The sequence below is a fragment of the Globicephala melas genome, chromosome X, assembly GCF_963455315.2.
Source record: "Globicephala melas chromosome X, mGloMel1.2, whole genome shotgun sequence".
Taxonomy (NCBI): Eukaryota; Metazoa; Chordata; class Mammalia; order Artiodactyla; family Delphinidae; genus Globicephala; species Globicephala melas.
In genome coordinates, this window is record NC_083335.1 from 104,078,993 (window position 1) to 104,105,790 (window position 26,798).

General features: G+C 40.7%; 1 pseudogene; it reads right to left on the minus strand.

Annotated features, from left to right (window-relative positions):
- Positions 1-20,351: 20,351 nt before the first annotated feature.
- On the minus strand, positions 20,352-21,405 carry LOC115849870 (melanoma-associated antigen B5-like; annotated as a pseudogene).
- Between the last annotated feature and the right edge of the window lie 5,393 nt (positions 21,406-26,798).

A 26,798-nucleotide genomic window follows, 5' to 3' on the forward strand; every position in this document is an offset into this window, starting at 1 on the left:
CCCCTAATTAGATTCAGGAACCCTTCCGGATCTTCCCTCAACCCCTTTACTATGAGTTTTCCGGTTATACAGATCAGAAGTGGTAAATGGGATGCGTATAACTGGATGAATCCTTCTCCACTGGGGACCTGCCTCAAAGGGAGTATTTTTCCTGGTGGGTTGTTGGACCCTGGCTGGTAATTAGTTCTGCTTTGTGTACTTGCTGAACTGGGATCTGGGGGGATGGGGCTGGTATGGAGGGGGCCCCTTGGGCCTGTGGCCCGAATCAGGACATAGGAAGGAAGGGGGTAGGGAAGGAGCAGTAAAAGGGCTAGGGAGGGGATCAAGGAGGTTCTCAAGGGGAGAGTGAAGGACTGGTATTACGTCAGTGGAAGAGAGCCCACATCCCTTTTGAAGGCTTTTGTTCTGATATAAGGCCATAAAAAACTGGACATACGGAATTTCGTCCCATTTCTTTTGTCTCTGGCATAGCAGGTCCAATTGTAGAATGGTGTTCTAATTAAAAGGCCCACTGATGGGCCAAATTTCCCCATCTTCCAGCCGGTATTGGAGGCAGGCTGTATTACATAGGAAGATTAAATGTTTTCGGTCAAGGGGTGACACCTGAAAAATTCCCATCTGCAGGATGCACCCTAATGGGCTATCCTTAGCTATGGTGGACGTTTGGTTCCCCATACCTTAGATGTTCTGTTTTGGATTTGTTGCCAACTACTGAGGGGGGTGGTTGGAGTGATTTGTTGGCACACAAATGCCACAAGATTTGATCCAAGTAAGATTTCTGGTTTGGGAAATTTGGAACCAGCCCCAAACTGTTGATGGATTCCTCAAGAGAAAAAAACTAGGAGGCATCCAAATAGTATGGACTCTGATATAGCTGGGGGTCCCCCTTGAATGTGTAATGGGCTGTGCTTGGGATAGTTAGTCTCTCCTCAGTCAGAATGTCCCACAGGGGGTTGGACAGGCCTGCCTCTGGGCCAGAGCAGCTTAGCCATGTTAGTTCCTGAACACCTCGGTCCCTTAGGGAATGGCACAGCTGTCTGAGGGAGGACTCTTGTCTTTCCTCCTTTCAGCCGAAAAGGAGTTTTCTGACTTCCCACTAGGTGAGATCTAAAAGCATGAGGGATTCCCACAGGGTACTCACCAGATCACTGGAGTAGCTGGTATTCTGTGCTGATACCGGGAGGAGAGCCTGTGGAACCTCAGTTGGTAAAGAATCACCCAAGGTTCGCCTCCCAAGCAGAGTGGGGGGGAGAGGTCGGGCAGTGGGTGTTTCCTGTTCTTGCCAGCAGCTCACAGGGCTTCCCAGTAATGGTCTTGTGAGTGGCTCACAGGGCTCCCCAGCCCAGTTCAGAGAAACTAGCACTGACCAGAAGAGGTCAAGTCCCCAGTCGCATACCTACCTTGGGACCCTTTCACATTTGGGCGTCCTCGGTGCCTTTTCCTGAACTCAGATCGAGCGTCCTCATTCTCTTTTGTCAGGTGGTCCTTATTACCTGAGCCTTATTCTGGCCTCACCTCTTGGCTCACGGGGCTGCCCACTTTCCCTTACCACACTGAATGTGACTATGGAGAATGCTACTGTTGACCCCTGGAGGTGGGCGAGGAGGGTGAAAAGCCTTGGTGTAACTGCTACTGCCTTGTACAGGGGTCAAGAGGTCAGCACTACTGGTGAGACAGCGGGCAAGACTGCCGTGGTTCCCTCTAGTCCACAGATCCTCACCGTCCCCAGGCATCTGGTACCGAGGGAAGGCCAGCCAGAGGCAGCGGGTAGATAGGCACTGAGTTTCAGGCTCTGATCCCCAAGGATGCCAGAGTATGATCCCCTCAAGGGTGTGCAGTCTAGATTACTGTGGGGGCTACGCTGTGTGTGCACCCCACCCAGGTATCAGGTTGCTGGGCAGAGTTGCTTTGATTTGGGAAAGGCTGCCAAATCAAAGCAACCCGTCAGAGTGTCCTCAAAGACCAGAGTCAGTCATCCTCACGTGAACCTCCTAAAGCCTCCGCTGTCCTCCTATTGGAGCCAGGGTGATCCCAGAGCCTAGTGGATAAGTGCAGGCAAAAAGACCACAGTTGGTCTCTTCATGCTCCTCAAAATTTGTTACTGCCCGGGCCCCAACAAGGATCCTCCTGCCTGGTGTAGCTTGCATCAATAGAATGAAACTGAATTCAGTTCAGAGAAAATGAAAGCTTTATTTTTTGAGCAAAGAATGGAGAAGAGAAAACCCGCTCTCTAGAACACATGCTCTCCCCAAAAGGCCATTGGTGGGGCTGCTTTACAGGGTTCTTGTCAGCAGGGAGGGGACAGTTCTTGCCGGTCAGATGCAGCCGTGCTGCTCACAGCACTCCAGATCAAAGTGCCGGGTGCAGCATTTCTGCACATGGTACACTAAGCTCAAGTGTCAGGCCGAGCCATTTTACACTAGGAACTCTGGTCTGAAGTGCCGGATGCAAGACCTCTGCATGCAGTACCATATGAGCAAGTGAAACTAAACTAAGCATAAAGGAAAAAAAAAAAAGGAAATCTTGAAAACTTCTTATAACAAGCCAGGGCAGGGACTTCCCTTGTGGTGCAGTGGTTACGAATCTGCCTGCCAAGGCAGGGGACACAGGTTTGAGCCCTGGTCCAGGAAGATCCCACATGCTGCGGAGCAACTAAGCCCGTGAGCCACAACTGCTGAGCCCGCATGCCACAACTACTGAAGCTCATGCGCCCTAGAGCCCACGCGCCACAACTACTGAGCCCATGTGCTGCAACTACTGAGCCCATGTGCTGCAACTCCTGAAGCCCATGTGCTCTAGGGCCCACGTGGCACAACTACTGAGCCTGCGTGCCACAACTACTGAAGCCCACACGCCTAGAGCTTGTGCTCTGCAACAAGAGAAGCCACTACAATGAGAAGCTAGTGCACCACAACGAAGAGTAGCCCCTGCTTGCGCAACTAGTAAAAGCCCGTATGCGGCAATGAAGACCCAATGTGGCCAAAAAAAAAAAAAAAAAAGCAAGGCAGAGAAGATTTTAATCACAACTGAAAGCCAAAAAAGCTATAAAAGAAAATATAAAAGTATTTTTTAAGTACAACAAAATATAAACCAAATTGATCAATGGGTGGTAGATCTAAAGAGAAAAAGTAATGCAATTAACAACTAGTTAATTTCTATAAAATAGCAAATACTCTTACAAATTGACAAGAAAAAGGCTTGTAATCCGATAGAAAAAAATGTATATAGACATACAAATCCAAAGAGTTGACAGACATATGAAAAGAGGTTCAAATTCACCAGCAGTCAGGGAAATGCCAATTAGAGTAACAGTGAAATACCATTGTAACTATTAGAATGGCTAAAATTAAAAAGCGGTCTAATCTCTATTGTTGATGGTGACTGAGGAAAGAGGTACTTTCATAACTGCTAGTGAAATTCTGATGTATTAGAGACTTTTTAAAAACAACTTGGCAACATATGATAAAATTAAAAATACATAAACCCACTCCATAGAAATAAAAGCACAAAAGGACATATGCAGGCAAAAGTTTATTGCTGCAATATTTGTTTTAGTTAAAAAAAAAAACTGGAAAAAAAGTGAATCTCTGTCATTAGGAAAATATCAGGATAAGTTGTTGTGGCACATCCATACCATTGGTTATTATATTGTCATTTAAAATAATGAATTAGAACTTTATCAGTTGAGTTGGGTGTTTTTCACGTGTATTATTGAGTGAGAAAAACAAGATGCAAACGTGTCCAGTGTAATGCCATTCTTATAAAATCAACAGTGACAAAAATAAAGATTATACTTATATAGAGAGATATGTGTATGTATTTATTACAGGACATGTAAGGATGCTGACCATGTTATATTGGTCATCTTAAAGGCAGAGAAGGGGACATGTACTGATTTGAGAGGAGGCAGAAGAGGAGAGCCAAGCAAAAGAAGACATGTAAAAAAAGGCTGCACTAAAAATAAAGCATCTATATCCATTTTAAGCATATATTTTAAATTATGTATCTATCTCCATATATTTAATAAAATTAAAAATACAAAAGTGCAAAGATATTTGAATATCAGTAACACTAGGAAATCAATTCTTATAAGCAGATTCCATTTTATTCTTAAGTATATTATAACCTTCAAACTATCAACTTAGATATTTCAATATTGTATTGCATTTTTTGGTTGTTTAAAACCACTCACTGTCAAAAATGGATTAGTCACTCAGCTATCTAAGAGTCTCTTTTGAACATGGTTTAGGTTGGCATAAGTTTCTGTCTTTTGTTTTAATAAATTTATTTATTTATTTATTTTGGGCTGCGTTGGGTCTTCACTGCTGCACGCGGGCTTTCTCTAGTTGCGGCGAGTGGGGGCTACCCTTCATTGTGGTGCACGGGCTTCTCATTGCAGTGGCTTCTTGTTGCGGAGCATGGGCTCTAGACATGCGGGCTTCAGTAGTTGTGGCATGCGGGCTTCAGTAGTTGTGGCATGCAGGCTCAGTAGTTGTGGCTCACAGGCTCTAGAGCACAGGCTCAGTAGTTGTGGCGCACGGGCTTAGTTGCTCCACGGCATATGGGATCTTCCCAGACCAGGGCTCCAACCGTGTCCCCTACATTGGCAGGTGGATTCTTAACCACTGCACCACCAGGGAAGTCCAGGTTTCTGTTTTATAATGTTTTCTTTTAACATTCATATCTTTAGTATTCCTTATTGTGCTTCTTAAACTGTCCTTTATGTTCATTCTAAAGTATGTACATCTCCCTTTCTGTGATGGTTTGATTTATCCTAATGATTCTTTCCTCAGTTCTGCCATCTGAATTTTCATCTTATCATGTTGTTTTGTCACCTCTCCCTTGCTTTATTGTATTTCTGTCTTGAGTCTTCAGTCAGAGAGCTGAATGTTTGGTTATATTTTCTTAAACATTCATTACAAAATATTTGGCCACACTTGGTTTCTGCTCTGTGGCAACATGTTTCTAGTAGGTGTGCTTCATATGTTAGTTAATGGTGATACTCTTTTTTTTTTTTTTTTACATTTTTATTAATGGTGATACTCTTGATCTCATATTTTTTTTTACATTTTTATTAATGGTGATACTCTTGATCTCATATTTTATAGTGTTTTTATAAAACTGCTGTATTAGTTTGCTTTTAAAATCTCTCATTAACATTGTTATCCCAGAAATTGTCAATAAGAAGAAGATTCATACTTTTAGTTAGTCTTACTTGTCCTTTTTGTTTGGGTAGTCAGAAAAAAGTATTGAAATTTTGATAGCCTTCATCTTAGTTCAGTCTTTTTTTTTTTTGGCCGTGCCGTGGGGCATGCGGGATCTTAATTCCTTCACCAGGGATCAAACCTGTGCCTGGTGCAGTGGAAGCACAGAGTCTTAACCACTGGACCACCAAGGAAGTCCCTTAGTTCAGTTTTTCAATTGCAAAGTTTGGACAAAGTAGTTTACATGCCTATTTTTCGCACTTTTTGGATTTTAATGTCTTAATTTTTTTTTTTTTTTTTTGCGGTACACGGGCCTCTCACTGTTGTGGCCTCTCCTGTTGCAGAGCACAGGCTCCGGATGCGCAGGCTCAGCGGCCATGGCTCACGGGCCCAGCCGCTCCGCGGCATGTGGGATCTTCCCAGACCGGGGCACGAACCCATGTCCGCTGCATCGGCAGGCGGACTCTCAACCACTGCGCCACCAGGGAAGCCCCTTAATGTCTTTAATTTAGTATTTAGTATTTTAGATGTCACAGATGTCTAACCACCTGGACAATTTAGAGAGTAATTAGTAATTAAATACTATTTTCAATAACGGTAATAAAGTTTGCAAAACAGTAAAACAAAATGATCAAAATGAGCTATCTGAAGAAATGTGTGCTTTAAATAAATACACTTTTATAGGGGAGTAAAGATAATTTTTCCTCTGTTCTTCTAGGTTCTTGGCTGAGACCACCCCCCTAGAATAAAAAGACAGGTTAACAGGAAAAAAACACAGGAGTTTAACAACATGTATATATACCTCGTCTATACATGGGAGATACTCCAGAAAACTGAGTAACTCCCAGTTATGGCCTGAGCCACCACCTTAAATATCATCTCCAGCTAAAGACAAAAGATGTTACGGGGGAGGCCAGTTATGGGAGGTTACTAGGCAAAACACAGTGTACAAGGGTAAGGTTGTCATGCAGATATAAGTTGTTGTCTTCTCCATTATTAAGAGTTTCTGGAGATTTAGAATCATCTTCTTCTTCCTGGTATAGAGAAGGAGACACCCTTACAAATGGAGATTTCCCTTATAAATGTAAATGTTTCTTAAACTTCTAAAGAGTAACTTCTTGGTTTTCAGAGCTTCTTCTGTGTCTGCAGTTCTTAAAAATAATCATCTCAAAATAATCCTTATGCCAAAGAGACATATTTTGGGGTGGTAAATTCTGCTACCTTTCATTTTAAGAGTAAAATAAAGTAACATCCATCAGCAGAAACCTCTTGAGCATTTCAGAACTAGATTCCAAGAATTGGAATTGATATAAATAGCCATTACTTTTATCTCACACTGAGAGATTATTTAACTTCAGTTTTGTAACGTCAACACAGACCTCACAGTCCAGAGCTATAATTTCAAATGATTTTTTTCTCTTAACTTCTTGAATGAGTTTTTGTCATTATTCATACAGCCTTATTTTGTAGAATACAAGTCAAAGAGGGGATTTGAAATGTATCCACTTTTTAGTACCTTTATGGTCCTTTTCACTTCTCACATTCTATGGATCTCTATTGTGAAAATTTAAAGGTATTCATTTGCTCTACACAGTATTTTTCCTGTTATCTGGCTTGTGATGTAATGATTAACTTGATATTCTGGTTGAAAGAATTAACATAAACCTCATACAGGAATAACTCATTTCCAAGAGAATGTGATTCAATACAATAATGCCAACTATAATTGAATGTGTAATGCTGTTAATCAATTGAGTTGCTTATTTTCGAGCACTTATAGTGGTAATGTGCTTGATGCTGAACAGAATACTCAAAGGTATCTTTCAAAAGGGAATTTATATCATTCAGTATCCTTTGATTGTTCAAATAAAGTATCAGCATATTAAGGTCCACTAGGACCATTGTCAATTATTGTTCAGAATAATGGAATTCTAATTTTTGATATTTCTGTTATTTTCACAATGTCCTAGCAAAGTCAGTACAAAATGAAAGAACATAAATCATCCTTTTCTTTACTATTTTAGCCATTTAATGCTTTTTACTTTCAGACTACATAATCAGATTAAAATTTATTTTTATTGAAGTATAGTCGATTTACACTGTTATGCCAATCTCTTCTGTGCAGGAAAGTGACTCATTTATACACACATATATATTCTTCTTTATATTCTTTTCCTTTATGGTATATCACAGGATATTGAATATAGTTCCCTGTGCTATATAGTAGGACCTTCTTATTTATCCATTCTAAATGTAATGGTTTGCATCTACCAACCCCAAACTCCCAGTCTATCCCTCTCCCTCCCCCCACTTGGCAACCACAAGTATGTTCTCTATGTTTATGAGTCTGTTTGTTTTGTAGATAGGCTCATTTTTGTCATATTTTAGATTCCACATATAAGTGATTTGTCTTTTTCTGACTTACTTCACTTAGTATGATAATCTCCAGTTGCATCCATGTTGCTGCAAATGGCATTATTTCATTCTTTTTATGGCTGAGTAGTATTCCATTGTATATATGTGCCACATCTTCTTTATCCCTTCCTCTGTCGATGAACATTTAGGTTGTTTCCATGTTTTGGCTATTGTTAATAATGCTGCTATGAACACAGGGGTGCATGTATCTTTTTGAATTTTAGTTTTGTGCAGGTATATTCCCAGGAGTGGGATTGCTGGATCATATGGTAATTGTATTTTTAGCTTTCTGAGGAATCTCCATACTGTTTTCCATAGTGACTGTACCAAATTACTTTCCCACCAACAGTGTAGGAGGGTTCCCTTTTCTCCAAGCCCTCTCCAGCATTTGCTATTTGTAGACTTTTTTGTTCTGTTTTGTTTCCTTTTTCTTTTTTAATTTCCTCATTGTGATGAGAACTCTTAGGATTTACTCTTTCTTTAATATTTATTTATTTATTTATTTGGCTGTGCTGGCTCTTAGCTGCAGCATGTGGGATCTTCATTGCCTCATGCGGGATCTTCGTTGAGGCATGTGGGATCTTTTTGTTTTTCTTAACATCTTTATTGGAGTATAATTGCTTTACAATGGTGTGTTAGTTTCTGCTTTATAACAAAGTGAATCAGTTATACATATACATATATCCCCATATCTCTTCCCTCTTGCATCTCCCTCCCTCCCACCATCCCCATCCCACCCCTCTAGGTGGTCACAAAGCGCCGAGCTGATCTCCCTGTGCTATGTGGCTGCTTCCCACTAGCTATCTATTTTACGTTTGGTAGTGTATATATGTCCATGCCACTCTCTCACTTTGTCCCAGCTTACCCTTCCCCCTCCCCATATCCTCAAGTCCATTCCCTAGTAGGTCTGCATCTTTATTCCCATCTTGCCCCTAGGTTCTTCATGACCATTTTCTTTTTTAAGATTCCATATATATGTGTTAGCAGATGGTATTTGTTTTTCTCTTTCTGACTTACTTCACTCTGTATGACAGTCTCTAGGTCCATCCACTGCGCTACAAATAACTCAGTTTCGTTCCTTTTTATGGCTGAGTAATATTCCATTGTATATATGTGCCACATCTTCTTTATCCATTCATCTGTTGATGGACACTTAGGTTGCTTCCATGTCCTGGCTATTGTAAATAGAGCTGCAGTGAACATTCTGGTACATGACTCTTTTAGTTGCTGCATGTAGGATCTTTAGTTGCAGCATGCGAACTCTTAGTTGCGGCATGCATGTGGGATCTAGTTCCCTGAGCAGATATCGAACCCAGGCCCCCTGCATTGGGAATTCAGAGTCTTAACCACTGGACCACCAGGGAAGTCCCTGTAGACTTTTAAAAAATAATAAATTTATTTATTTTATTTATTTATTTTTGGCTGTGTTGGGTCTTCGTTGCTGCTCACAAGCTTTCTCTAGTTGCGATGAGCAGGCGCTACTCTTCATTGCAGTGCATGGGCTTCTCACTGCAGTGGCTTCTCTTGTTGTGGAGCACAAGCTCTAGGCGCACGGGCTTCAGTAGTTGTGACACATGGGCTCAGTACTTGTGGCTCGCAGGCTTAGTTGCTCCATGGCATGTGGGATCTTCCTGGGCCAGGGCTCAAACCCGTGTCCCCTGCATTGGCAGGTGGATTCTTAACCACTGTGCCACCAGGGAAGTCCCCCTATAGACTTTTTAATGATGGTCATTCTGACTGGTGAAGTGGTACTCAGATTAAAATTTTAACTCAGTTATAGGTAAGTATAATCATTTTAATCTACATAAATATAATTTGTGCTCTATGTTTGGTATGGCTTGACAAAATAATGTTATATAATGTGATACTTTCATTTTGTAAAGAATAGTGTGACATATTATTTTAAAGATTTTGTTGAGTTAAGAAATTTACTTAGTTTCCTGCAATTTAAGAATCCCCCTCCCCTCACTATATATAAGAATTTATGCTGGACCAACAACAAATCAAAAAATGAATATCTCTTATTTGCAAAATGAATAACTCCCCATTTGTAAAAACTAAAAAAGAATGAGTATTTTGAGAGTTTGAAAGACTGTTTAATAAGTATGATCACATGACTGGCAGGCAAAGGAGGAAATTTTAGTTTCTGTTTTATGCATTGGTCCAAAAACATTCTTTGTTTCTCTAGAAGAAATTTTATACACCATTGGACCATATCATGAAGTAGTCACATTTAATTGTTTTAAAAAATCTTGCTATAATATGTGCTATCCCTATAATACTTAAATGCCAAACTTTTAAATTTCCAAATATTGCCTCAAGATCAGTATTGTATTCATGGATAGCAGGTGCCTTGGACCCATGCCGTATTTTAGCACTATGGTTTAAATTTCAATTTCCACAAACTTTTCATGCAGTGAGAGAAGCAATTGTACGTATTAATTCTCATGGGCCTTCTGTCAGTATTCACTATATACATTCTTTGTAAGAATGGGTATTACTATTTTATTATCTGACATGGAGCCCAACATGCTGAAATAGTTTATATATTTCCGTTTTTTGAAATCATTATTTTAAAATATTCTAACAATTACATGTGTGACATTGTGGATAGGTTACTTTATTTACATAACCTGTCCATGGCCACATTGTAGGTGTATCTATAGCTTTCCAAGGAAAATTAATGATTTCATCATTCTTTAGGCTATGCAATTGTAGATCCATTTTATAATATTAATGTCATTACCAATTCTGTGTGATATTTTGTAAACCACTTAGCTATGCATTTAAATTGTGTCGGTATGAAAAATAATTTGCCTCACTAATTCAGAAATGTTAAAAGTGATGGAAAAACTAACTCACAGAAAACAATTTATGATCTTAGGAAAAAATGTACTTAAAAAGTACTATATGATTTAAACAGTATTGTTGAAGAAAGTACTTGTTTTTAAACAATTTTTAGCTTTTAAAGGGTTAATTCATTGAGACCAGAAAGAATGCTGAGAAAACTAAAAATTAATCATTAAAGTCTTTACTATTAAGTTGTTTAACATCCTATTATATATACCCAATGATATTCAGCAACTTTTTTTTTCTTGAGCCAGTGGTATATAAGCCTTTCACCATTCTCACTTCAAACATGCAGAAGAAAATGTTTGTATTATAAAAAACACTTCACAATCATAGAACTTAAGATTGTTTCACCTTAAAAATAGGGGAATGGAGTAAATTCCGTGAAAATGGTGGAGTAGAGAATTCCAGAACACTATTCTGAAACAAAAGCATCTAAGAAACTGGCAAAAACTGTCAGAATAAACTTTATTAAAACTCTAAAAATTAATCATAGTTTTACAGCTGAGGAGACTACTTAATTTAAAAAGGGAGCTGACTTAGACTGGAAGAATTAATATTGTTTTAATGGCCATACTACCTAAAGCAATCTACAGATTTAATGTGATCTCTATCAAATTACCCTTGACATTTTTCACAGAACTAGAACAAATAATCCTAAAATTTATATGGAACCATAAAAGACCCAGAATTGCCAAAGCAATTCTTAGGAAAGAGAATAAAGCAGGACACATAACCCTCCCAGGCTTCAGACAGTACTGCAAAGCTACAGTAATCAAAACAGTGTGGTATTGGTACAAAAACAGATACATGGATCAATGGAAGAGAACAGAGAGCCCAGAAATGAACCCACCCCCCTATGTCAATTAATTTTCAACAAAAGAGGCAAGAATATACTATGGAGAAAAGACAGTCTCTTCAGTGAGTGGTGTTGGGAAAGCTGGACAGCTGCATGTAAATCAATGAAATTAGAACACACCCCCATACCATATCCAAAAATAAATTCAAAATGGCTTAATGACTTAAAGATAAGACATGACACCATAAAACTCCTAGAAGAGAACATAGGCAAAACATTCTGTGACATAAATCATACCAATGTTTTCTTAGGTCCGTCTCCCAAGGCAATAGAAATAAAAGGAAAACTAAACAAATGGAACCGAATCAAACTTAGATGCTTTTGCACAGCAAAGGAAACCATAAACAAAACAAAAAGACAACATACGGACTTGGAGAAAATATTTGCAAATAATGCGACCAACAAGGGCTTAATTTCCAAAATATACATACAGCTCATACAATTCAATAACATAAAACCAAAAAACCCAATCAGAAAATGGGCAGAAGACCTAAATAGACATTTCTCCAAAGAAGACATACAGATGACCAATAGGCACATGAAAAGATGCTCAACATTGCTAATTATTAGAGAAATGCAAATCAAAACTACAATGAGGTACCACCTCACAGCAGTCAGAATGGCCATCATTAAAGAGTCTACAAATAACAGATGCTGGAGAGGGTGTGGAGAAAAGGGAACTCTCCTACATTGTTGGTGGGAATGTAAATTGGTGCAGCCACATGGAAAACAGTATGGAGGTTCCTTAAAAAACTAAAAATAGAGTTGCCATATGATCTAGCAATCCCACTCCTGGGCATATATCCAGGGAAAACTCTAATTCAAAAAGATACATGCACCCCGATGGTTATAGCAGCACTATTCACAATAGCCAAGACATGGAAACAACCTAAATGTCCATTGACAGGTGACTGGATAAAGAATATGTGGTACATATATACAATGGAATACTATTCAGCTGTAAAAAAATGAAATAATGCCATTTGCAGCAACATGGATGCAACTAGAGATTATCATACTAAGTGAAATAAGTCAGAAAGAGAAAGCAAATACCATATGATATCACTTATATGTGGAATCTAAAATATAACCCAAATGAACTTATTTACAAAACAGACCCACAGACATAGAAAACAAACTTATGGTTACCAAAGGGGAAAGGGGGGTGAGGGAGGGATAAATTAGGAGTTTGGGATTAGCAGATACAAACCACTATATATAAAATAGATAAACAACAAGGTCCTACTGTATAGCACAGAGAACTATATTCAATATCCTGTAATAAACCATAATGGAAAAGAATATGAAAAAGAATATATATATATGTATAACTGCATCATTTTGCTGTACACCAGGAAGTACAACATTGTACAACATTGTAAATCAACTATACTTCAATTTAAAAAATTGACCAGGAAAAATAAAAGGCAAGGGAGCTGAATCTTGATAAGAGAACTTCGTGGAATTTTCACCTACCTCTTACCTGGCTCCTCCAATGAGTACTGGCCTTAAGGAAGGGAGCCAGCTTTCCAGATATGGGTTCCTCATGCTAGAGAGAGCAAAATGGACCTGTTCTCAGGAAATTGTGGTTGTTTTGGCCTATGTAATGGCTCCCTGAAGGATGAGTTCAAAGGACTCCTTTTATTTCTCCAAACTCTAAACTTTCCCAGGGAGAAGGCATTTTTCTGTGCACTGTTTGTCGAAAACATTTAAAGATAAGCCACTGATGCCTGAAGGATAACAGTTGGAACAAATCTTAGGCAAACCAAAAAGCATGGGAAGAAAGGTTAAAGAGTGAGATGCTTTGGGGGAAAGGAGCTTTGAAAAGCTACCACATATTCCTGGGAATCTAGAAGATCATATGAATGCCCAGGACTAGTTAATGCTAAAAAATATACCTGAAAGGCCCTAATCTCTCACCTCAGGCTCACAGTTCGGCTCCATGCAAGCAGAAGTATAGGCAAAGTTGTAAATTGCCCAACTGACTGTGGAAGGCATGCTCCAACACAGACATATAGAGCCCATCTGCAAAGAATGGAGGTGTTTTATATTTTTTATTCCAGGCATTAAGGAAATCTATGTCAAATCACTAGCTGACCAATAACCTAATTGAACAGAGATGTCAGTGACCACTCATTACAAAGAACACATATCTTAAAAAGTTAGTTCAGAAAATTAATGAAGCAAACAAACAGAAACCACAGCAAGAAGCAAAAATAAGCCATGAATGGGAGAAGAATCTGATTTCAAAGTTGACATAATATTCAAAATGTCTAGTTTTCAAAAAAAATCATGAGGTATGCAATGAAAAGTATGGAAAAAAGGAAATTAATAGAAACTGTACAGGAGGAAACCCGTACATTGAACTTACTAGACAAAGAACTTAAATCAACTATTTAAATATTATCAAAGAGATAAGGGAAACCAGGAACAAGGAACTGTGAGAATTATGTCTCCCCAAATAAAGAATATAAACCAAGATTTAGAAATTATTAAAATGAACAAAATAGAAATTCTGGAGTTGAGAAGTACAATAACAGAAATAAAAAATACACTAGAGGGATTCAGTAGGGGATCAGAGCAGGCCAAAGAAAGACTCAATAAACCTGAAGATAGGTCAATTGAGATTATATAATCTCAGGAACAGAAAGAACAAAATAAGAAAAATGAACAGTGCCTAAGAGACCTGTAGAACATTATCAATTATGAAAGCATACATATAATAGGAGTCTCAGAGGAGAGAAAGGGGCAGAAAGAATAACTGAAGAAATAATAAAGTTACAGTTTCCTGTCTGACATGTGAGGAGCTTAGAAGTCATCATTCCATCCTAACAGCAAATAAAAAACTAAAAAATCAATAAATTTTGTTAGATCTGCCAGAGAGGTTAGAACACAGAGCAAACTGCTGCCCCTCTAATTGGAAAGGCAGATAGGTCAATACAGAGAATCAGAACTTACCAGAGCAGAAACCTCCATGGGAACCGTGCCAGGGTAGGAAAACCTGAACTGTAATTGAAAAATTTCTTGGCAGCTCATTGTGGAAAAGTCTGAGAATTAAAACCTCTCTACAGGGACTTCCCTGGTGGTGCAGTGGATAAGAATCCACCTGCCAATGCAGGGGACACGGGTTCGAGCCCTGATCCGGGAAGATCCACATGCCATGGAGCAACTAAGCCTGTGGCCACAACTACTGAGGCTGCGCTCTAGAGCCTGCGTGCCAGAACTACTGAGCCCGAGTGCCGCAGCTACTGAAGCCCGTGTGCCTAAAGCCTGTGCTCTGCAACAAGAGAAGCCACCGCAAGCAGAAGCCCATGCACTGAAACGAAGAGTAGCCCCCACTTGCCGCAGCTACCCGCATGCAGCAACAAAGATCCAACGCAGCCAAAAATAAATACAATTAAATCTTAAAAAAAAAAACAAAAAAACCTCTCTACATTGTTGTGAATTTTACCTCCAGGAGCTCTACCAGATTGTCACAGTGAAGACTAGAAAAGAAATCCCTTTGGGTTTCCTTCAAAGGGAGGGAAAAGTAATCGTTTGACATATGCCAGAGCATTCTTTTCGTAACAGTGCCTCCCCTCAGAAGAAACTATATTATCAGACACTAATCTATTGGAGTTTTATCAGAGCCCAACTGGTCTGGGAGAAATAAAATACCCAACTTTAGCCTTCTCTATCCTTCCATGTGGGACAAGGGAAATAAACAATTCCAGTTCCATATAGCCATCCCGTCCAGTTTAAGAGGGGCGTGGCACTGAGAATCACTTGTGAACTTCGTAGCTAGTAGGTCAGAAGTACAGGTAGCAAACTGGGACTTGTGATTGGCATTTGAAGTAGATTCAGTCATGTGGGACTGAATCTTTAACCTGGGGGATGTGATGCATTCTTCAGGTAGATAGTGTCAGAATTGAGTTAAATTTGTAGGGCAGCCAGTCACTGTCCGCTGAGAATTGGAGAACTGCTTGGTAGTGTCGGAAAAACCCACACATCAAACTGGAGAAAATCAAAGATAAAGAGAAATTTTAAAAGAAGCCAGAGGAAAAACAACCTATCTGTAGAAGAGCAAAGATAAGAGTTACATCTGACTATTCCTCAGAAACCACGCAAACAAGAAAAGAGTGGAGTGAAATATTTAAAGTGTTGAGAGGAAAAATAGAGGATTTCTCTGTCCTGCAAAATTATCCTTCAAAAGTGAAGAACAAATTAAGACTTTCTCAGACAAACAAAAATTGAGGGAATTTGTTGCTAGTAGATTGACCTTGAAAGAAATAAAAGAGGTCCTTCACAAAGAAGGAAAATGATGTAGAATCCATATAAAGAGAAGAGAATTAGAGAAAGAATAAATGAGAGTGAAAGAAAACTTATATTTTTCTTATTCATAATTGATCTAACAGATATCAGTTTGTTCAAAACAATAATTACAACCATGTATTTGATGATTATGGCCTATGTATAAGTGAAATGAATAATAGAAATAATACAAGGGACAGGAGGGAAAAATTAGGAACACTTTGTGATTATAAGCTACTTGCACTATCTGTAAAGTGATGTAGTGTTATTGCAAAGTGAACTTGGATTTGGTATAAATGTATACTGAAAACACTAGGGCAACCACTGAAAAGAAATTTTAAAAAAATAATTGATACGATAAAGAATAGAAAATGGAATCACATACAATGCTCAACTAATTTTTTCCAGTTTCAGTGAGGTATGAATGACAAACATTATATACATTTAAGGTGTGAAATGTGATGTTTTGATATACATGTACATTGTGAAATGATTCCCCCAATAAAGTTAATTAACGTAAAAATCACAAAAGGTGGAAAAAGAGTATAAAACAAAAATAAGAGAAAAAAGGGCAGCAAACAGTAACAAATATGGTAGATATTAACCCATTCACATCAATAATTACTTTGAATATCAACAGTCTAAAAACACCAATTAAAAGGCAGAGATTTTCATTGTGGATCAAAAAACAAATCCCAACTATATGTTGTTTAGAGAAAGAAACCCATTTTAAATACAAAGATACACATAGATTAAAAGTAAAGGAATGAAGAGGGATATACCCTGCTAATATTAATCAAAATAAAGTGGGAGTGGCTATATTGATTTCAGACAGAGCAGAGTTCAGGGCACAGAAAGTTATCAGGGATTAAGAAGGGAATTACATAATGATAAAGGTGTCAAATCTCTAAGAAGGCATAACAATCCTTAATGTGTATTTGCCTAATGAGAGCATCAAAACGTGTGAGGGAAAAATTGATAGAACTGTAAGGAGAAATAGATGAATCCAATATTATAGTTGGAGACTTCTGTGCCCCTCTATCAGAAATGGACAGAACCAGCAGGCAGAAAATCAGTAAGGACATAGTTGAACTCATCAACATCACTTATCAACTGGACATAATTGACATCTATAGACTGCTTCATCCAACTGCAGAAGACACATACTTCTCAAGCTCACACGGAGCATTCACCAGTATAGACTACATTCTGGGCCATAAACTATATCTTCACAAATTTAAAAGAATAGAAATCACACAATTTCTGTCTCAGACAGTAATGGAATTAAACTAGAAATGAATAACAGAAAGATAACTGGAAAATCCCCAAACCATGGAGTTTAAACAAAACACTTTTAAACAACACATGAGTATAAGAAGAAATCTCAAGAGAAATTTGAAAAAAATATTTTGAACTGAATGAAATGAAAGTACAGCTTATCAAAAATTGTGCAGGTTTTTGTGTGGACATGAGATACAGGTGTAACAATTACTTTGCAAACTGTGTTCAAATGTAATGGAAAAGGGCCCAGAATACCTACCTTACCTCTGCCAATGGAGAATTTCTTTCTAGTTTATCCAGGATTCAAAAGTCATTTTGCCCTCCAAGCTTAAGTCTCTCAACTCTGAGACACACCATGTGAAGAGCTGGCCCTTGTTCCTCACTCCCACTTAACTCCACATGACATAGCTAAAGTTAAACTTTAATCTGAAGAACTTGCAGTTTCCCAAATGGATGTACCTTGGAGCATTTAAACTTAACTCCCACTTCACTGTGTTTATCTGGACCTCAACTCCCTCACTCTTTTTAATTGTCTCTCTGGTTTACCATATATCTTACCATCTTCTTTGTAAGATTACTGCTGCTAGACACAAAGATCCTAGCATCCCCAGAAATAACACAGTGTATTCCAAAGAGCAGATGCCCAATTAATGTTAAGGGAATAAATGAGCCAGGGAGCATATTATCTAATTTATTAAGATTTAATTTCTCCTAAATTCTTAAGCTAAACAAATCCAGGTATGTGTCATTTAATTTTTACTGAATAACAGACTAAAGAAGATAAGGAAGAGATGAATTGATAATCTTTTACTTTATTTTGCTCTATTTCTTGATGCCAACAGTTTTACTACTGACTTATTTCACTTTTCTAAAGTAACACCTATTCCAATGCCATGTTACCTTATTCTAGATCAAAAATAAGAGTGAATGTTTCCCAATTTGATTCACAAAATATAAAAACTCCTACTTGCAAACTTGATACACAGCAGTAAATGTATAAACAAGTGATTCACAAACTTATACTCAGAAGCTATTTAAACCATCTATTAATAGAGACGACATTTGAAAAATAATGAAAAGAGAGACAAAGAGACAGAGAGACAATGAGAAAAAGAAATGAAAATCTCCAAATTACCACATAAACAGGAAAATAAAGATGATACACATCCATGGTGAAGGAAGTGATCTCCAGGGAGTTGGGATGCTCTAAGTCAGGGAGACAGCAGGGGATAGGGGCTGTCTGCTCCACTGAGAGCAGAGTGTAGCCCTTAGAGGAGCTGCAGAGAAGAGCTGGTCAGCAGGTCAGGTTCCAGAGCTGGAAGAAGGACACACTGGGGAAGTCCCGGGAGAAGGCTGCTGTAATGGTAGAAAGAACTGGAGCTGGACAAAATACCAGCTTCTAGACAGTTAGCTCTCAGTAAGATCCTAGGAAAATGAAACCCAGGGACAATCCCCAAATATTGATTTATTCTCATGTTTACTCTTCCCTTCAGTAGGCCTGCTTTTAGCACTTTGGCTACAAGTGCCTTTTTATTGCTTGAGATATTTTGGAATAGTGCAAAGAAAAGTGAATTAAGAGACAGGTCTGCCTCAGGCTGGGAGGAGTGTAACAGTGTGGCCTCTAGACAAATTCAGACCAGGGGTCTCTTCCCAGCTCTGCTAATAACCAGTCTTGTGAACTTGAAAAAATTGTGAGTTCTTCATCTGCCAAGTTTGGTAAGCCCTATCTTATAAGACTGTTGCAATGTATGTACTATATATACCACATGGCAAGAGGACTAGCAAATATCACCCACTGTTTAAAGAATAGCAGTTATTAATATTATTTTGATCTCAGATTATCAAAATTCACCTCCCTTGGAATTTTTTTTTTAATCCAGAAAATTTCAAAGAATATACAATATTCTTAGAAAAAGAACACTGAATCGACCAAAAATTCTCTCTAGTTGGTGAAACTAACGTTCCCAATTAGAGTATTTATCATTTAATTCAGATGTGGAGTTGTTTTCCCCAGCTGGATGCAGCTCAAGCTCCTAGATTGGTGTCAAAGAACAAGTCCTACCATCCCTTCCAGGTGCCCTTCCATCCAAACCACCTCTGTTTTCATTCATTATACCCTCGTCTAAAAGCTATCCCTCACTTGAGAGTTTGCCAAACTATACTCAAGATAACCTAATTAAAATGCCTTTATAATGGAGCAGACTCTAGCTCTCTCAGTTTGGGGCAAAGAGTCCCAGCACAGTGGTTTCTTGGCGTCTCACCTAAGGGGACATCCCGTTATTTTTCAGAAACTCCCTGGAGACAGTGTGTGTAGAGCACCTAGTTTGCACAATCTGTGCTAGAACAAGAGCAAAGGACACCTTCCTTTCCTGCCCCAGGTGGAGATTTTTCTATGGTTTACCCACAATCCCAAAGTAACTTGTAGCAGCAGTTTTCCATTATAGACCGAATGTTTGTGTCCCCGCAAAATTCATATGTTGAAGCCCTAACCACCGCCCCCCCCCACCCCGCCTCCATACGATGGTATTTGGAGGTGAAATCTTGGGGAAGTAATTAGGTTTAGATGAAGTCATGAGGATGGGGCACCCATGATGCAATTAGTGGTCTTAGAAGAAGAGCAAGAGAGACCAGAACTCACTCTCTCTGCCATGTGAGGACAGAGAGAAGGTTGCTGTCTGCAAGCCAGGAAGAGAGCTCTCACAAGGAATGGAACCAACTGGCACATTGATTGTGAACTTCCCAACTTCCATAGAGAAAAATAAATGGCTGTTGTTTAAGCCACCCAGTCTGTGGTATTGTTATAGCAACCTGAGCAGACTAATAGAGGGTTTTTTCTGTCAACTCTGAAGCATACTGTTGGAGGGTTTGGCCTCTACTCACCACTTCCAGGACCTCAACTAGCCCACCACACAATGGGAATGAAAATTACATTCCACTGAGGACTTGCAGTTTCCTAAAGTCCCAAACTGCCTTGCTCAGGAATTTTACACTTAACTGCTATCATAAGGAACACCCTCTCCTCACCCATTCTTTTTACTTTACCTATAGATCATAGAGAATATTCCAGTATCTTACTCATATGAGTGCAACTCACAGGCTCTAAAATTCTATGAGTAGAGGCTGGATTTTCTTTCTTAGCATCCCCAGTACTAACACTGAACCTTCCAAAGAGCAGATACTCAACGTTTGGTGAATAAAAGAGCCAGTAAACACAAGGTGTAATTTATTAAGATTTAATTTCTCTTTCTTGAAGAAGCTAAGAAACTCAGAGTATAAATCAATTATTTTTACAAAGCTAAAGATTAAAAGGAACAAGGAAAACTAAGATTGATCATGTTTTACTTTTTTTTCTATTCCATTATCCTAACTTTTACTGTGGGATTCTTTCACATTTTCAAGAATATAATCCCTATTGTGATGTTATATTTTCTTGTCTGGGGGATAAAAAAACCTCAGACTTCAACAGGGGTGGGAAGATATTGCTGGGCATGGCCCTGGAAGGTGCACTGACTGGCAGTAGTGTCAGCCCTGGCTGGATCCATGGCTCTGGCTTTCTCTTCTTCATCTCGCGAAGCTTCTTTGTAATAAGATGGAAAGGCACTGGGAACTGTATCATTGACCTTTGCCAAAAATTCCAGGACTTTCCCCTTGCTGGTTTCAGCGCGGGCTCTCGGGCCCCACAGGAACTCATAGCGCGGAGGATCGCTGTCGGGCACCTGGCGGTACTCCAGGTACTTCAGCCTCACTAAATCTTTGGTGATGAGCTACCTGGGCTCCCCATAGATGAAATGTTTCCTTCCAGCATACACTCGCATCATACTCAGGAATTTCCAGATGTCTTCCTCAGTGGCACAGTTGCCCTTCATGAAGATCATACCCAGGAGATTCATCAGGAGACGGGTCTTGGGTAACCCCCTTCCACCACGCACCCTCCCATTGTTGGGAAGTTTCAATTTGCTGACAAGATCGTAGCAGTGACTGGTTGAGTCGACTTCCTTCACATCTACTGCAAAGACTATCTCAGTGCGCTCAGAGGCTCTCTTGAGAATCTCAGCAAATCGGTCATGGTAGCTTTGGTGGACAATCTTCAGCATATCTTCCTTCATAATGGGCTGTTTCATTTTATACTTGTACAGAAGGAACTGCTGCTCCAACAACCCAGCTTTCCTGGTTAAAAAGTCAGTCCATGAGCTCTCAGTGAAGGATGGGACCTCATAGGCGCTTGCCCTATCCTCATGTTGGCCGTTGGAAGCTTCATCAGATATCGTGTAAGAAATGCCTGCAGAAGTAGTGGTGGTAGTTGGTGCTCTTTGAGGCTCCTGGGCAGTGCTACATGACCCAGCAGCAGGCAGACTTTGGGTAGTGCCTCCACACTGAGGAGAGGAGGTGGCAGTGGACTCCTCTTCTGCTGCTGCTATGGCCTGGGCACCCCCACAACGCGGTCTCACCTCCGGCCTGGTGGCGTTTATCACCAGCGTGGGCCTTACTCTTCTGACTCTGAGGCATGGTCAAGGACAGCAGGAAGGAGTATAGCCAGGAGGTCAGAAGATGTGGACACCTGGAGGAAGGAGAATAAGATGCTGTGAGCACCTTCAGCGGGGAGATTCCTCCCTGGCTTTAACCAAGGCCGCCTCTGCAGGGTCCTGGAGGGCACTGCCCGAGGACCCACAGGGCTCCTGTTCTCCTGCTCAGCCTGTCCCCTGAGACCCCTGTGGAGGATGTTAGAACCTTAGACTGCAGCCTGCCAGCCCTGCCTGGGGTATACTGGGATAACAGCCGGGGCTGCCAGTCGGAAGCCTCTGTTGTGGGATGTGACAGTCTTCTCAGTTTACAGTCCGGATCATCATGTCAACTGTTGGCAAGTCCAGGGCCCCCTCTATTCTGGTGCTTTGAAGTTGACACCTCAAACCAAATCCACCACTTCCCTGAGACCCCAGAGGAGGAAGTAAAGGGGTTCCTTATCCCCTCTCTCTGTCAGGGGGCACCCAACTGAGAGCTATGTGGAGCCCTCTCTGTCATGGGCTGCTTGGGTGCTCAGTTGTCGTTCAGGATACTCACCTGTTCTCTAGGTAGTACCTGGTACACCTCCCCTCTGCTGACTGGTGGCTGCAATTCATACTAACTTTATACTCTTCTCTCTTACATTTGATGTAAATAAGTGAGGGTGATCCTCAGCCTGACAGCCCTGCCCTGAACCTTCAAGTTCTGAATGCAAAGGTGGGGTCTAGATTTTTTGTTATCTATTCAATGATTGGTGATCCCTTCCGTCTTTCCCTTCCTTTGACCCTTGGCATAGTCTGGGACTTCTCTCTTCCTGCCAGCGTCTCCTGAGACACACCCCACCCCAGGAGGATGTGAGGGTTCCCCAGCTGCCAGTGGTCTCCAAGGCTGAGAATAGGGGATGGATTCTCTTATACCCTAGTTGTGGGTGTTCCCTCCAGACAACTAAACTACTGGAAAGATCTGGAAATCCTCCTACTGTGGGGGATAAACTATCCCTTATAAACAAAATCTCTCACCCCCCACCTCCCGCCTCCCCACCACCCTCAGCCTTCCTGCCTCCCACCCCCCACCCCTGGCCTCCCATCCCCACTTCCCCGCCTCCCTCCATCCCCCCACCCTCCCCTCCCCGTGATACCATAGGAGAAAATGAGTGTCAGTCATCACATCACCAGTTGAACAGACAACCCAGGCTGCCAGCAGGGCGGGAATTCCCTCAGTCCTCACATAGGGTCCTTATCCTGACTCCTGGCCACACTTGGGATGCTTTCCTCTGCTAACTTGAGGCCCCTCCCCTCAAACCAACGCCCTCACATCTGAGACCCTCCTCTCGGAAGTAAGCCTGATAGCCCTGCGTGGGGCTTCCCAGGCTTGACGGAAGCCACAAGTTCTGTGCCACTTCACTGTTCTGGGGTTGAGGTCCCCTCAGACCTCACTCAGAGTTCCGTCTTTGAAATCCTTCAGGGCAAGGCCCTCAGCTTCCTGATCTATCAAATAGGAAAGGAAGGCTTCCTTCCACCTGACTGCCATGCTTGGGTCCTCTGAGAGTGGCAAGCAGGGCCTCATTGGGACTTTCCACCTAAGTTTCCTCACCCAGACTCTCGCTAGCATCTTCCCCTCCGTGTGCTGAACTGGGGCTGCCCATGTAAACCAAGGCCCTCACCGCCTGAAAGCCTCTGGGCCAAAATCTCCCTCAGCCTGACTGCGCTGCACAAGGCCTCCCAGGACTTAGAAGAGGAGCGAGGTTTTGGAGGGGAGGCAGGGGGTGGGGGATGTCTCCCATTCGTCATACAGGCTCCTCACCTCGACTCGGTTCCTGCTAGAACCTGGAAGTCCTCACCCCTGAGACTGCTCGCCGCAGGAGGCAGTCTCTCACCTTCCTCAGGCTCCCTAGGAGGAAGTGAGCGCTACCCCTCACCTCACCACCGACAGGGCCGCGATCTCTGGCACCCCCTCTGTTCTGGGGTGGAGGGCACCCTCAGTTTCACACAGGATTCTCAGTTATACTCCTTTCAGACCCTTGGGAACTTCCCTCTGCCACTGCCCTTACTACAAGGTCCTCACCTCCTTGAGAACTTCCTCGCAGGAGGCTGCCTGATGGCATAGGTCTAAGATCAGGCTAGGGAAAGTCTCTGCAAGACTCCCTACACTACTGGGTGGTGTTCTCCTCAGTCATCGTTCATTTAGGTCCTCGTCTCAGCTCCTGTCTCTTTAATGAATGGTTTCCTGGGAAGTGCCACATCCCTGCAAACTTCTGAGTACTCTCTCCACTGTAAATCTTACGGACAATGGGTCTGTGTCTCAGGAAAGATGTGAGATGGGGAAGCTGAAGAGCAAGGTAGAGGACTCACACAGGAGGTGAGCTTTCAGAGAGGAAACAAAACATGTTGATTATTTCTCCTCTACCACCCAAACTTGGCTTCTAATGTAACTTCTGTTCTGCAAGACTTACATACTACAGGAAATGGGCTGAGCCTGATAATTTTGTGAGACCCCATGTTTCAAGGTTAACTGACACTGCATATATAGATGATCACATTGTTACCAGATAGTATATCCTTCCTTTCATTATTCATATCCTTCATTTATTTTGGTTTTCTTATTGTCCTGGCTATGTATTCCAATCCAGTACTTTGGGCACAAACTTTTTTTTTTTCTTCAATCACCTGAGATACACTATGGAGTAGTGAGAAGAAAAGTGAATAACGATACGCAAGGTCAGCTTCAGGGTGGGAGTGGTGGAACAGTGTGTGCCCTACAGAAATTTAGACCAGGAGTCTAGTCTAGCTGTGTCACAACCTTGTGAACATGAGAATGTTGCAAGTTCTTCATTTGCCAACTGAGTTTGATAAACCCTATCTTGCATGACTGTGGGAATGTATATATTGTGTATAAAGCACCCATCAAAATGACTAGCAAATATGGGGTGTTTCATGAATGCCAGTTACTATTTTTACCTAGACAATATCACCCTCCTATGTAGGAATGTTTTCTTAAATCCAGCATATGTCAGAGAAAATGCAATGCTCTCAGACAAAACACTACCAAATCAGTCAAAAATTTGCTTTAGCAAGTAAAATTAAGTATCTTGTCCTCATTGGAGCATTTATTATTTAATTTTAGTGTGGAGGTGTTTTTTCCCCCCACCTGGATGCAACTCAGAGTTCCTAGAATTTTGTTATGCACTGACTCTTTCAGTCTTTTCCAGCTGCCCTTCTATCTAAACCACGCCCATGTTTATTTTTGTTTCTTCCCCACCAAAATCTAGCCTTCTCTTAGAATTTGCCAAATTATACTCAAGATAACCTAACTAAAATGCTCTTTTAGTGAATTGGGATCTGGCTCTACCAGTTCAAGGCAGAAAGTGTCAACAGAGTGGCTCCTGTGCATCTCACCCATTGGGGCTCAAGGCAGGCTGCCCCAAAATGTGCCACAAAGGCATATTGATTACCTTATATTACGGTTACTGAAGAAATGACCAACGTAGGAGGGACAGTCTGACCCTCCTTTATGTCTCTCTGAAAGCAGGAAATCTCTCATGTGAGAGATGCACTCCCTGCATCTGGAGGTAGAAGGGTACCCTTATAGCCAGAAATAGGGAATTCAGGCAGAGAAGTCTATATAAACAAACCTTGTTACTTCTTTAATTTACTACCCCAAGCCCAAATTCTGTTTATATTCTTCACTAATTAAGCACTCAAAATGTAAGTTTATTTGTCCTGTCCATTCCTCAAAACTTTATTGTTTTTTCATCTAAAAATATAAAAGCTGCCCTTTTTTGGCCACTTCTTAGGTCCCATTTCTAAGAAACCTCCATGTGCATGAATTACAATTTGTTTCTTTTTCTTCTGTTAATCTGTCTTGTGTCAATTTTGTTATTAGTCCAACCACAAGAACTCAAGAGGTGTAGAGGGGTAAATTTCCCCCTCCCTGACAGTTGGCAAGCCAGGCAGGAGGCTTCCCATCCTGAGGCTGCTGCAGCTGAGAGATCCTGGGACATGTGATAAAGGCCGCAGAAGGTAAGATTTCTTACCATGTCAGCCTCCCAGATTGCTGCCTTCAAGCTCTGATGGAAGGGAAAGTAGTGAAAGTCCCTTGTTTTCTCTCTAAATTTAGGTTAGCAGGAGAAAATATTTGTGTAGCTAGTTCCTTAGACTTAGGAAAACTTTAGGATTCTGTTCTTCTCAAACATGGTCAGTGTTTTACTTTGTCTATGTTGTGTCATTTGTCATAAGGAGAAAACCATAGGGCAGTACAGTAGGCATAGAGCCTATAAGCCTGCTGTTCAAGCCAGCCTCACAGATTGTTAACAGCTGTCACCAGACCCGCGTCTATTTAGACAAACTTTGCTGTGGTTCCTCTATGTAAAAACGAGATGAGGTTTTACCTTCCGTCTTCTTTTATGTCTTGAGAGCCTGGCATTTTGCCCAGTGAGAATATTCTCTCTGGTCTGTCATCCAGAAGGTGCATTTACTGGGGTGTATCTGGTGGCTAGTTGAATAGACTGGGGTTCCAAGTCATGAAGTTACCAGCACTCTCATCGTCTGGTTGTGCCAGCTCTCAGAGGAGTTTATCATAAGGGGTCCTGGCCCATAAGGGGCATTTGTCATCTCAACTTTTATTGCTTGTTAGTACTGGAAAAGCCCCATTCCAGTAGTGCCTGCCTGGTGCCATTAATTAATGGGTTTATGGCTGGAGTGCCCCACATTTTTGTGGGACACTAGAGAGATTGTTCTCACTATACCATTCGTACCACCTGTAGCAACAAAGGGCTTTTACTTTTTTAGGCTAACTCTGGGAATGAACTTTCTGGATCTTGTGAGGGCTAAATAATCTCTTGTGATATATCTCTTGCATTTTTGATTAAGCAGTAAAAAAAAAAAAAAAGCTTATTGGTTTGAGTTGCTGTTTGCAATTAATGTAAGATCCTACTTGCCAATGACCAGATGATGGATCCTTTAAATTGGCTGTATTCACATATGAACCGGTTTGCAAGGCAAAAATAGAGACATAGACATAGAAAACAAACGTATGGACACCAAGGGGGGAAATTGGGGTGGAATGAATTGGGAGATTGGGATTGACATATATACACTACTATGTATAAAACAGATAACTAATGAGAACCTGCTGTATAGCACAGGGAACTCCACTTCACTGTACAGTAGAAACCAACACAACATTGTAAAACAACTATACCCCAATAAAAAACAAGAAAAACAAATAAATAAATAAATTGGCTGTATTTAAAAGGAAAAAATTTTGTGAGAGCTCTCATCATAAACATCTCTCATATTGGTACTTATGGGAGGATCAAATTGAAAGGAAAAAAATTATAATGAATATTAAGAAATTCCTTATTATGATGAAAGAAATTAAAATTAAAAATCCAACATAAA